Source organism: Musca domestica, unplaced genomic scaffold (genome assembly GCF_030504385.1).
Source record: "Musca domestica strain aabys unplaced genomic scaffold, Musca_domestica.polishedcontigs.V.1.1 13, whole genome shotgun sequence".
Classification (NCBI taxonomy): domain Eukaryota; kingdom Metazoa; phylum Arthropoda; class Insecta; order Diptera; family Muscidae; genus Musca; species Musca domestica.
The window spans coordinates 6,363,385-6,377,649 of record NW_026712172.1 but is presented as its reverse complement, the minus strand read 5'-3'; positions in this window follow the sequence as shown (position 1 = coordinate 6,377,649).

Here is a 14,265-nt window from a genome sequence, read left to right as displayed (position 1 = left end):
TTTTTTGGAATTCTAATATGATGTGTAGGTTTTTTGGGTAGTATAAAGCGACAACGGATAAAACTGTTATTCATAGATTTTATGTATTCATTGGGTAATACGAATAATATTCTTTTCAGAAGAGAATAAGATATGAAAATTCTAAAATCGAAAATTTTTCAAAGGACCTCTTAAAATTTTGAAGTGTACATTTCTTATTGTTTTCAATTCTTAATGAATAATATTAAAAAATGAAATGAGTGTGCAATACGATGTTAAATGGCGATCTTTCATGTATAAAATTGGCATCTAGCTTTCAACTCCAGGACCTTCAGCTGGAAGATGAAAATTACCGAAAAAGCGTTATGGGGTTCATTTCAAAAAGTGGACCTGCTTCTTTCATAAGGCAATAATTCGTCCAATAAGAACTCAAAATACAAAATACATTGGGACTACAATCAGTGAAATACCGACTATAAAGGACGCAAAATTGTAGAGCGAATTCCTTCCAGAAATTCTTCCTAAACATTCAAGATACCTTTAATCGCTTTGGCAGGTCATGATATGGGTCATAACCCCCGATAACGGAACAACCCGATTTCAAGTATATTCTACAATTTAAGAAAAAAACCATCCTTGCAAAAAATCATCACGTTTTGGTATCACCATCAAATGATTTAAGGTATTTTCGGGGTCTTGGCCACTTTTTCGATTTTTTTGGCCCTTATTTGACATCTTTGTTTCTAGAGGGAAGAAAACCTCTTCTCACAAAATTTTTGTTTTTCGGAAAAGGGCCCATCTCAGTCTTGAGGCTATCTGGTGTAAAAAACCCTGGGGTAGAAAACCTTCTTACAGATAATTATCCACATAGGAATTTATTTAAGTATAGTCCCCACATTAGTATACACCCAAGTCCACTTTCCCAACCAATGTGTGGTCAGAAAAGAAAATTTGGTATTCTATTGAATTTGTAAACCCCAAGAGAATATTGGTTGGGAACGTAGGTTTGGGATGTACGTCTATAGGAAATAAACTCCGAAATGTCAATCTGGGACTCATTCAGTCGGAAATTGTAGCAGAAACATCAAAAAAAAAAAAAAAATACGTAATTAGAAAGTAACGCGGGACCGAAAATTTTTTTAATCGTCATTGAATTATACTATGATGAAAAATGCGGACATTATTGGATCTCCACCGCACAATGACAAAAAAATTAATGCCCATCTTATGGCAATGGGAGCAAAAGAGTAATTTTTTGGCTATTCTGACAACATTCTGCTTTCAAGTATGTGGTGGACAAAACTAAATACCACGTAGTACAGGATTTTAAACGTTGGAAATACAAATTCCAAATTATAGATCATTTGAATGGGAATGTTAATTTTTTAACAATACAAAATTGAGCTGAATTTTCATATGGGGCTATTATAGATGTTCTTTATCACATAGGTATTTAACACAAAAATTTATTTCTATTTAGTCATGGAGTCATTGGCTTATAATCAAGTCATTACTTATAATCAAAATTGGAGTCATTATAATGAAGTCATTACTTAAAATCAAAATTGTGCCGCTTGCATAAGTGAGATCTGTGATTTATTAGGCTTTAAAAAATACGCATTAAAGACTAAAAGGACGGGCCGGCAACGCGGACCGGGCCAGCTAGTTTTTCTATATTGAAGTGTACATTTCTTATTGTTTTCAATTCTGAATGAATAATATTAAAAATGAAATGAGTGCGTAATACGATGTTAAATGGCGATCTTTCATGTATAAAATTGGCATCTAGCTTTCAACTCCAGGGCCTTCAGCTGAAAGATGCGAACACATTTATACAAACAAAAATAACCGAAAAAGCGTTAAGGGGTTCACTTCAACAAGTGGACCTGCTTCTTTCATATGACAATAATTCGTCCAATGAGAACTCAGTTTTTCCATTTTTGGCCCTTATTTGACATCTTATTTATTTATTATTTTTCGGAAAAGGGCCCATCTTAGTCTTGAGGCTACATGGGGTAAAAAACCCTGGGGTAGAAAACCATATTACATATAATTATCCACATAGGTATTTATTTAAGTATAGTCCTCACATTAGTATACCCCCAAGTCCACTTTCCCAACCAATGTGTGATCAAAAAAGAAAATTTGTTATTCTATTGAATTTGTAACCCCCAAGAGAATATTGGTTGGGAACGTAGATTTGGGATGTACGTCTATATGAAATAAACTCAGAAATGACAATCTGGGACTCATTCAGTCAGAAATTGTGGCAGAAACATGAAAAAAAAAATACGAAATTAGAAAGTAACACGGACCGAACATTTCTTTAATCGTCATTGAATTACACTACGATGAAAAATGTGGACTTTATTGGATCTCCACCGCACAATTTAAATGACAAAAAATTTATGCCCATCTTACGGTAATCGGAGCAAAAGTGTAATTTTTTGGCTATTCTGACAACATTCTGACTTCAAGTATGAAGCGGACAAAACTAAATACCACGCAGGACGGGATTTTAAACGTTGGAAATACAAATTCGAAATTATAGATCATTTGAATTAAAATGTTAAGCTTTTTACAATAATAAAAATTGTGCTGAATTTTCACATTGGGCTATTATAGATGTTCTTTTTCATAAAGGTATTTAACACAAAAAATACTTATAATGAAAATTGTGTCACTTACATAAGTCAGATCTGTGATTTATTATGCTTTGAAAAATACGCATTAAAGACTAAAAGTACGGGCCGGCAACGCGGCCAGGCCAGCTAGTTCCCTATAAAAACGTTTATTTGTAATGGATAGCTCTATGGAAGACTACCGGACATAAAATACAGCTCGAAAATACCGCTACCAAATTTTATCGAAATCGGTTCAGATTTTTATATACCTTAGATATACAACTTTATCCGATTTTACGGTTATTGTTCACAATTTATGTAATATCAGCTCAAATTGGTAGATTTTTCATATTCAACCGAACTTTTCTATTTGGTGAAACTCGGTCCGATATATCTATTGCTCCAATAAATATTTGTTAATATAATTCTTATAGAAGTCACATAATGCACAATATGGCAATGTTATTTGGTACTAGAGGTACAAAAGCCAAAGTGTTGAGTTCAGAGCCTTGATGCGCATTCAAATAAGGTTCATAGTTGGTATGACCTACTTCAAATAAATTCCCAACACAAACTTTTTTTCTTAAGGGAGCTCTACTAAATACGCATAGTGCTGAAGGGTATTATATAGTCAGCCCGGCCCGAGTGATTACCGAAGTTTTTTCAAAGCCATAACATGAGATGTTCAGCACCGTTTTATTAAAATTGTACCACTGTACAGCGTCGATGTTCATTTTTTTAATACATTTAACGATTGGTGTGGGCTCATCAAAAGAAGATGACACCCTTCATTCGCACATTGAATGAGGCATTCCGTTCTATTTAAACATCCCCGAATTGACGTTGCGACATACTCAATGGGAATGGGAAACGAACATGACTCTCGATGTAACTGGCTGTGTGTGGTGGGTAGTTGAGTTTGGTTTACCGATACCGATACCGACACTAACACCAGCATCGTCATCTCCTTCATTGGTATCGCTGGTCTTTGCCACACGTTGCGGCTTAATGTTGCACAACAATTTGTTGGCTTTCCGTAATCCTATTGAGGTGTTTGTTTGCTTTTTTTTGAAACACTGACAACGTTGATGTTGCCACAGATTTGTGGGACACAGGAATACATGTTTTACGCAGCTCCGGTTACTTTTGTCAAAGGACTTTTGATGAGCATTTATGAGAGTGTACTTCCTTCCACTTCCCATTGCTCAGATGGGTTTGTTGTGATAACAGAAATGAATTTAGTCCTTTTTTGTTCTGTGGTGTTGTTCTTTTGGCTGTCTGTTTGTCTGCCTTGTTATGTAGTTATTCATGTTCATCTCCGTATGTGTTTGTATGTAATTTGGGGTATGTCATCATCATTACAAATGGATTTATGTTCATTTATATCCCATACCATGTCGGCTACTGTTGCAGATTACCGGTTTTCGTGGTGGTAGTAGTGGTACCACCTTCTGCCTCTGCTGTGGTTGTCGAGAATTGTGTCATTGTTTTTTCAACTTTGTTTTGAAAATATTTCGAAAATTACTTGATTTCATCGCTTTATATGTATGGGTCGGTCGCGTGCAGTTTGATCTTCGATAAGACTTAAATAAATAATAAAATTTCGATAAGTATTCGGATTTCCATCATATTTGGATATGAATTGTTCAAATCTTTGGCAAGGATTTGATTTACCCATCTTTTATGAATGAGGACTGAATATTTTGGTATTGGGAATTAAATGAACTTGTTTTTGTCGGGCTTAAAGTTTTGGCATAAATTTACATGAGTATTCAATGGGTAGTTGGGAAATTTAAATGAGGAAAATTTAATTTTTTTTGTATAGAGCATATTTTCTCAGATAATGTTATCTATTTTTATACCCTACAACACAATGTGTTGAGGGTATTGTAAGTTTGATTGGGCCAAAAATTATGTTACACCTCGAAATATTGGTTTCGCACATAGACCATAACATTTGTGTTAAATATATATATATATATATATATATATATATATATATATATATATATATATATATATATATATATATATATATATATACTAGCTGGCCCGGTCCGCGTTGCCGGCCCGTCCTTTTAGTCTTTAATGCGTATTTTTTAAAGCCTAATAAATCACAGATCTCACTTATGCAAGCGGCACAATTTTGATTTTAAGTAATGACTTCATTATAATGACTCCAATTTTGATTATAAGTAATGACTTGATTATAAGCCAATGACTCCATGACTAAATAGAAATAAATTTTTGTGTTAAATACCTATGTGATAAAGAACATCTATAATAGCCCCATATGAAAATTCAGCTCAATTTTGTATTGTTAAAAAATTAACATTCCCATTCAAATGATCTATAATTTGGAATTTGTATTTCCAACGTTTAAAATCCTGTACTACGTGGTATTTAGTTTTGTCCACCACATACTTGAAAGCAGAATGTTGTCAGAATAGCCAAAAAATTACTCTTTTGCTCCCATTGCCATAAGATGGGCATTAATTTTTTTGTCATTGTGCGGTGGAGATCCAATAATGTCCGCATTTTTCATCATAGTATAATTCAATGACGATTAAAAAAATTTTCGGTCCCGCGTTACTTTCTAATTACGTATTTTATTTTTTTTTTTGATGTTTCTGCTACAATTTCCGACTGAATGAGTCCCAGATTGACATTTCGGAGTTTATTTCCTATAGACGTACATCCCAAACCTACGTTCCCAACCAATATTCTCTTGGGGTTTACAAATTCAATAGAATACCAAATTTTCTTTTCTGACCACACATTGGTTGGGAAAGTGGACTTGGGTGTATACTAATGTGGGGACTATACTTAAATAAATTCCTATGTGGATAATTATCTGTAAGAAGGTTTTCTACCCCAGGGTTTTTTACACCAGATAGCCTCAAGACTGAGATGGGCCCTTTTCCGAAAAACAAAAATTTTGTGAGAAGAGGTTTTCTTCCCTCTAGAAACAAAGATGTCAAATAAGGGCCAAAAAAATCGAAAAAGTGGCCAAGACCCCGAAAATACCTTAAATCATTTGATGGTGATACCAAAACGTGATGATTTTTTGCAAGGATGGTTTTTTTCTTAAATTGTAGAATATACTTGAAATCGGGTTGTTCCGTTATCGGGGGTTATGACCCATATCATGACCTGCCAAAGCGATTAAAGGTATCTTGAATGTTTAGGAAGAATTTCTGGAAGGAATTCGCTCTACAATTTTGCGTCCTTTATAGTCGGTATTTCACTGATTGTAGTCCCAATGTATTTTGTATTTTGAGTTCTTATTGGACGAATTATTGCCTTATGAAAGAAGCAGGTCCACTTTTTGAAATGAACCCCATAACGCTTTTTCGGTAATTTTCATCTTCCAGCTGAAGGTCCTGGAGTTGAAAGCTAGATGCCAATTTTATACATGAAAGATCGCCATTTAACATCGTATTGCACACTCATTTCATTTTTTAATATTATTCATTAAGAATTGAAAACAATAAGAAATGTACACTTCAAAATTTTAAGAGGTCCTTTGAAAAATTTTCGATTTTAGAATTTTCATATCTTATTCTCTTCTGAAAAGAATATTATTCGTATTACCCAATGAATACATAAAATCTATGAATAACAGTTTTATCCGTTGTCGCTTTATACTACCCAAAAAACCTACACATCATATTAGAATTCCAAAAAAAAGAAAACACTACAAATGTACATTCGAAAATAGTAAGTCAAAATGGAAAAAAAATATGCAATAAAACATTACTATTGTACATTTTAAAAGTCAAAATAAAAATGTTCAAATTTCAAATTTTTACGCGATTTTTTTGGATTTTATTCTTTTCTGCCAAGAGGCAATTCCGAATTTGTCTACATCGTTAAAATCAGACCGGCGGTCTTTATGTTATAAGAGTAGTAACTAACACAACTTTCTTTTACATACAGAGAGATAGATTTCAAAGTAGGCGCGTTCCTCAGCCCCTAAATAAGTACTTAGGGTTGGATAGAAAGCCAACGGCATCTCGTGTAATAATTCTCAAACCGATATCTTCACTATTTTGGAAACTATAAAGATTTTAGATAAATCGTAATAGTGGGCGTAAAAGGACGCGTGGTCAATATTTTTTTCTTTTTAAACCTAACTCGGGGTATGACGAACGTTTGTACAAAAAATTATGCAAATCGGTCCAACCGTTTCCAACTGATTCCGTTACCAACAAACAACAATTGATTTTTATATATATATATATATATATATATACTAGCTGACCCTGTCCGCGTTGCCGGCCCGTAGTTTTAGTCTATTATGCATATTTGTCAAAGCATAATTATTCAAAGATATGACTGTTATAAGTGTTCATGTCCTGGTCGATTAATTTTTAATTTTTAGTCAAATGAGCAGTAATTTGGAATTTACTGTATTTTGTACACCTCATAATTGAGGGCTGAATGATTTAAGAATAGCCAAAGTTAATTACTTTTTTAAACCAATTAACACCTCAAATTGTGCATTAGACTCCTCATATTCCGCCAAAAGGTGGACTTGAGGGGGTACTATTATATGGAGAAAATTCTAAAATTTGTAGATATGTTGAAATTTTTGTGTACGATTTTACGTTCTCTACGTACGCTCTCTACGTTCCCAACCAATATTCTCTTCAATAGAATACAAAATTTTCTTCTCTGACCACACATTAGATGTGAAAGTGGACTTGGGGATACTCCAATGTGGGGACTTTACATGAATAAATTTCTATGTGGCAATTATCTGTACGATGGTTCCTTACCCCAGGGTAGCATAAATACAATTTTTTAGTGGGCCCAACTCCGAGAATTTTCTACTCCCTTAGAAACAAAGATGCCAAATAAGGGCCAAAAATAGAAGAAAATGACGAAGACTCCAAAAAGAGCTTAAATCATACAATGGTTATTTATGATCGATATCATATTGCAGGTCATGCAAAAACGATTTAAGGTATCTTAAATGTTCGGGAAGAATTTTTGGAAGGATAGAAATCCTTTTCTTACTAAAAGTCCCATTCGCTCTACTATTTTGCACCCTTTATATTTGGTACTTTACTGATTATAGTCCCAAAAATTTTTGCATTTTGAGCTCTCATTGGACGGATTATTGTCACATGAAAGAAGTAGGTCCACGCTTTGAAATGAGCCCCATTAGTCTTTTTCGGTCATTTTTGTTTGTTTAAATGTCTGCGCATCTTCCAGCTGAACCACGATGTAGGCCCAGGAGTTGAAGGGTATATGTCAGTTAACATCCTATTTCGCACTTATTTCATTTTTTTGGTGAAAAATTGTATATAGTGAAAAATTATTCTTTATTTCGTTCACAAAAAATCCACTGAATTCAAAATGATAGTACAAATTGAAAAAAAATGTCAAAAGAATAATAACAAATTGAAAAAATCTTCAACTTGTTCGCTGGTTTTTTACAGCAACTGTTTAAAGATCCTTACAAAGTTTGTCAATAGAATGTACTTTTATTTTAAAATTCAATTTAATTGGAAAATTTTTTTTTCGATATTTTCCCGTTTTGAGAATTTTTGTAATCAGATCTCTTTTTTCGTAATTTTTTAGCGATTTTGAAAAGGTTATTATCTTCTATCTTTGGTGTGACCGCGTTAAATTATTTCGATATCATCTATTCCGTTTCGCCAACACATAATTCGGTACTACACTTCCATGTAACCCGTCATCAATTTCAGTTCTCAAGAAATCAAGTCAATTAAATAAATTGATATTAATATTCGAATTCAAAAATAAAATATAAAAAACACTACAAATGTACATTAGAAAAAAGTAAGTCAAAATGGAAAAAAATCATGCAAAATAAAACATTACTATTGTACATTTCAAAAGTCAAAATGAAAATGTTAATATATCACATTTTTACGTGATTTTTTTTTGTATATTATCCTTTTCGGATAGGATACAATTCCGAATTTGTATGAATCATTAAAATCAGTTCAGCGGTTCTTAAGTTATAAGCGTAGTAACTAACACAACCTTCATTTATATATATAGATGTATAGATAGATTAAAAAGTATGCGTGGTCAGTTCCTCAGCCCCCAAACAAATACTTAAGGTTGGATGGAAAGCCAACAGCATCTCGTGTAATAATCCTCAAACCGATATCTTCACTATTTTGGCAAATATAAAGATTTCAGATAAATCGTAATAGTGGGCGTAAAAGGAGGCGTGGTCAATATTTTTTTCTTCAAAAACCTAACTCGGGGTATGACGAACGTTTGTACAAAAAATTATGCAAATCGGTCCAGCCGTTTTCAACTGATTCCGTTACCAACAAACAACAATTGATTTTTATATATATAGATATATATATATATATATATATATATATATATATATATATATATATATATATATACTAGCTGAACCCGGTGCGCTTCGCTACCCCTTTTGATTTTATATGCATTCAAAATTTTATTTACGAATATATGTTGGTTAAAAAAAAAACAAATTTAAAAATTAAAAAAAAATTATTGCACAACTTTAATGCGAAAATAAACAAAACCTTTAGAAAAGCAGTAACATGACATACATATACGAAGGGTTTGTCCTTCGGATTTATTTATTTCATAGCAAATACCAAGCGTGCAGTAAACTGCAATCTTTTGAAGTTGAGTGGCATTTCTATTGCAAGTAGTGAATTCGAGATAGCAACATACTTCGCCGTAATAAGCGTATTTCAAATTAATTGTTGTGTTGTTTTTCATTGTTAGCCTAAGGCGTTGTGGGTCAAAAGTTCTTATTAAAATCATATCCCAATCTGATCCGATTTAAATATAATTTTAAAAAAATTACTTTTACACCAAATTCCGCCACACTTTTCATATTACATTGAAATTGGTGCGTCACATATGTGAAATCGGCCGATAATATATATATATATATATATATATATATATATATATATATATATATATATATATATATATATATATATATATATATATATATATATATATATATATATATATATATATATATATATATATATATATATATATATGGGAGCTATATCCAAATCCAAACTAATTTCCAATTAATTTGTCACATTTATTATTGTAACCAAATTCCGTCACGCATTCTGAATTTCATTGGTATCGGTCATATATATCATGTTTGGTGCATAACATATATGAAATCGGCCGAAATATATATGTTAGCTATATCCAAACCTCAACTGATTTCAATATAATTTGGCAATTTTTTTCTGGTGCCAAATTTCGTCTCTCTCGCTTTGGGTGCATTAAATATGTGAAATCGGCTGAGTATATATATGGGAGCTATAATCAAATCTGAGCGTATTTGAATATAATTTGTCAAATTTATTTTTGTACCAAATTTAGCCATTCATGCCGAATTTCATTGGAATCGGAAATACGTATCGTGTTTTGTGAATACAATACATGAAATCGGTCGAAAATATATATGAGAGCTATTTCCAAATCTGAACAGATTTTAATTTAATTTGACTAATTTATTTTCTAATCAAAATCCCGTTACACATTCCAAATTTCTTTGGAATCGAACATACTTATCGTGTATGGTGCATCAAATACATGAAATCGGTCGAAAATATATATGGGAGCTATATCCAAATCTGAACCGATTTCAATTTAATTTGACAAATTCATTTTGGCTCCCAATTCCGTTACTTATTTTAAATTTCATTACAATTGGAAATACATATCGTGTTTGGTCCACCAAATACATGAAATCGGCCGAAAATGTATATGGGAGCTATATCCAAATCTGAACCGATTTCAATATAATTTGGGAAATCAATTCTTTAGATAAAATCTATCACACGTTTCAAATTTCATTGAAATTGGGGATACATAGCGTGTTTGGTGCATCAAATGCTTGAAATCGGCCGAAAATATACATGGGAGCTATATCCAAATCTGAACCGATTTCAATTTAATTTGACAAATTTATTTTCGAATCAAATCCCGTCACACATTCCAAATTTCATTGGAATCGAACATTCATATTGTGTTTGAGGCATCAAATGAACGAAATCGGTCGAAAATATATATGGGAGCTATATCCAAATCTGAACCGATTACAATATAATTTGGCAAACTTATTTTTGTTCCAAATTCCGTTACGTATTCCAAATTTGGAGACTATATCTTCAACCAATCAATATATATGTGCATATAAAATCTAAATTTTTGGGAGGTACCTCCGATTCTGATGTTATATCTACAGTTCCAAGTGGAAATTCGAAAATGTATATAGCCTATGTTACTTTCAGGCGATGTTGCAGTATATATGGAAATTTTGAGGAAAATCTATTCAGCGGTTTTCGAGTCCATAAGTTACAAACAAACAAACATACAAACATATATAAAAGAGGAAAATGTTTGTACGTTTGTTTGTTTGTTTGTTTGTTTGTTTGTTTGTAATTTATGGACTCGAAAACTGCTGAATAGATTTTTCTGAAAATTTCCATATATACTGCAACATCGCCTGAAAACATAGGCTATATACATTTTCGAATTTCCACTTGGAACTGTAGATATAACATCAGAATCGGAGGTACCTCCCAAAAATTTAGATTTTATATGCACATATATATTGATTGGTTGAAGATATAGTCTCCAAATTTGGAATACGTAACGGAATTTGGAACAAAAATAAGTTTGCCAAATTATATTGTAATCGGTTCAGATTTGGATATAGCTCCCATATATATTTTCGACCGATTTCGTTCATTTGATGCCTCAAACACAATATGAATGTTCGATTCAAATGAAATTTGGAATATGTGACGGGATTTGATCCGAAAATAAATTTGTCAAATTATATTGAAATCGGTTCAGATTTGGATATAGCTCCCATATATATTTTCGGCCGATTTCAAGCATTTGATGCACCAAACACGCTATGTATCCCCAATTTCAATGAAATTTGAAACGTGTGATAGATTTTATCAAAAAAAATTTATTTCCCAAATTATATTGAAATCGGTTCAGATTTGGATATAGCTCCCATATACATTTTCGGCCGATTTCATGTGATTGGTGGACCAAACAAGATATGTATGTCCAAATTTAATGAAATTTAAAATAAGTAACGGAATCGGGAGCAAAAATGAATTTTTCAAATTATATTGAAATCGGTTCAGATTTGGATATAGCTCCCATATATATTTTCGACCGATTTCATGTATTTGATGCACCAAACACGCTATGTATGTCTAATTTCAATGAAATTTGAAATGTGTAGCGGAAATTAAAACAAATATACATTTGTCAAATTATATTAAAATCGGTTCAGATTTGGATATAGCTCTCATATATATTTTCGACCGATTTCAAGTATTTTATGCACCATACACGATATGTATGTTCGATTTCCAAGAATTTTGGAATATGTAACGGGATTTTGATTAGAAAATAAATTAGTCAAATTATATTAAAATCGGTTCAGATTTGGATATAGCTCCCATATATATTATCCGCCGATTTCACATATTTGATGCACATTTGACAAATTATATTCAAATACGCTCAGATGTGATTATAGCTCCATATATATACTCAGCCGATTTCACATATTTGATGCACCCAAAGCGAGAGAGACAAAATTTGGCACCAGCAAAAATTGCACAATTATATTGAAATCAGTTGAGGTTTGGATATAGCTAACATATATATTTCGGCCGATTTCATACATATTATGCACCAAACACGATATATATGACCGATTCCAATGAAATTCAGAATGTGTGGCGGAATTTTGTTATAATAATAAATGTGATAAATTAATTGGAAATTAGTTAAGATTTGGATATAGCTCCCATATATATATTCTCGGCCGATTTCACATATTTGACGCACCAATTTCAATTAAATATGAAAGGTGTAGCGGAGTTTGGTGTAAAAGTAATTTTTTTTAAATTATATTTAAATCGGATCAGATTGGGATATGATTTTAATAAGAACCATTGACCCACAACGCCTTAGGCTAACACTAAAAAACAACACAACAATTTATTTGAAATACGCTTATTACGGCGAAGTATGTTGCTATCTCGAATTCACTACTTGCAATAGAAATGCCACTCTACTTAAAAAAAATTGCAGTTTCCTGCACGCTTGGTATTTGCTATGAAATAAATAAATCCAAAGGACAAACCCTTCGTGTATGCATGTCATGTTACTGCTTTTGTAATGATTTTGTTTATTAACGCATTAAATTAGTGCAATATTTTTTTTAATTTTTAAATTTGTTTTTCTTTATCCAACATATAAAATCGTAAATAAAATTTTGAATGCATATAAAATCAAAAGGGGTAGCGAAGCGCACCGGGTTCAGCTAGTATATATATATATATACAGATTGATTTGTGCGAAAAATATCAACATAACTGATTCTACCGAAACGCTGAAAATCCAAAATACACAAAATACTAACTTCTGGCTTCTTAATGTTGATTTCGTTTACGAATAAAGTCAAATATCGTAGACAAGCAAATCATATAGATGAGTCTACATTTGGAGATACAGAGGCCTCTTGCTTTTGGAGATGATTACAACATTTTGGGGGTTCAAATGAACCAAAAGCAGAAAAAATTTCCTGATTACACAATTGAAACCAATCGACAAGGAATTTTGCATGACAAGAGAGTTAAGGACAGGGAAGAAGTCTAGCATTTTGCATGATGTCCCTGGTGAAAAAGCTAAGGCTAATATCTGGGGAATGCAAAAGGATTGGGACATAAGAGAATTTCGAACATATTGTAGTGTTGTCGGGTATCACATGGTCGGCCCCGACGGCTATAGCCTTTGCTCACTTGTTTGTTGTTGCAATTAATTAACAAAAAATATATTGATCGTAGTCGTTAATAATTGTATAAAAAGTTGACTAATAATATATACCATGGATAATACAATAAGAAGGTATAATAGTTTTATAAAACTACGGAAATGCGGCCTAGAACCTCTGTCCGTTTTCTGTCAAAATTATTCAAAACAAGTAAGCAAAGGCTACAGTCGAGCGGGGCCGACCGTTGAATGCCCTACAGCACTATAATAAACTATACAGTTTATATAGGCGAGATACTCAAGATATTGTGACATATAATAAAAGAAAACCATCAGGTTTCGTTCTCTAATTTTCGAATAATGGCAACTTAAACTAATTTAAATGGTCTTCCTAGATCTGGAGCCAATATTTCCCAAAGAACTATAATCTCTCAGAAGTGGCAAAAGATTAACATTTATTATTGGTTTTTGACTGAAACGCATCTATATGAGATACCGACATTTGACTATATTCTTCAACGAAATCAGCATTAACGAAATAGTCGGAAGTGCGTCTTTCCTGTATTTGTGAATTCTCCAAAAAGTCACTGGAATGGACATGTTCGTATTTTGTCTACAAAAGTTGACAAACTCCTTCACACATTGAATATTTTTGGATGGCCATCCAAAACTGCTTGGATTTTGCAATTTCCGGTAACCCCCATTCAAATGTGCGTGAGGATCGGTTGATAATTACAACCTGCTTACAATTTTGCAGTTTTTTGGTCCATTTCATCCCCTAAATATATGGCGATTATCTCCAAAAAGTGTAGGCTTCTATTCTGACCCTCATCCCCATGGAAAATTT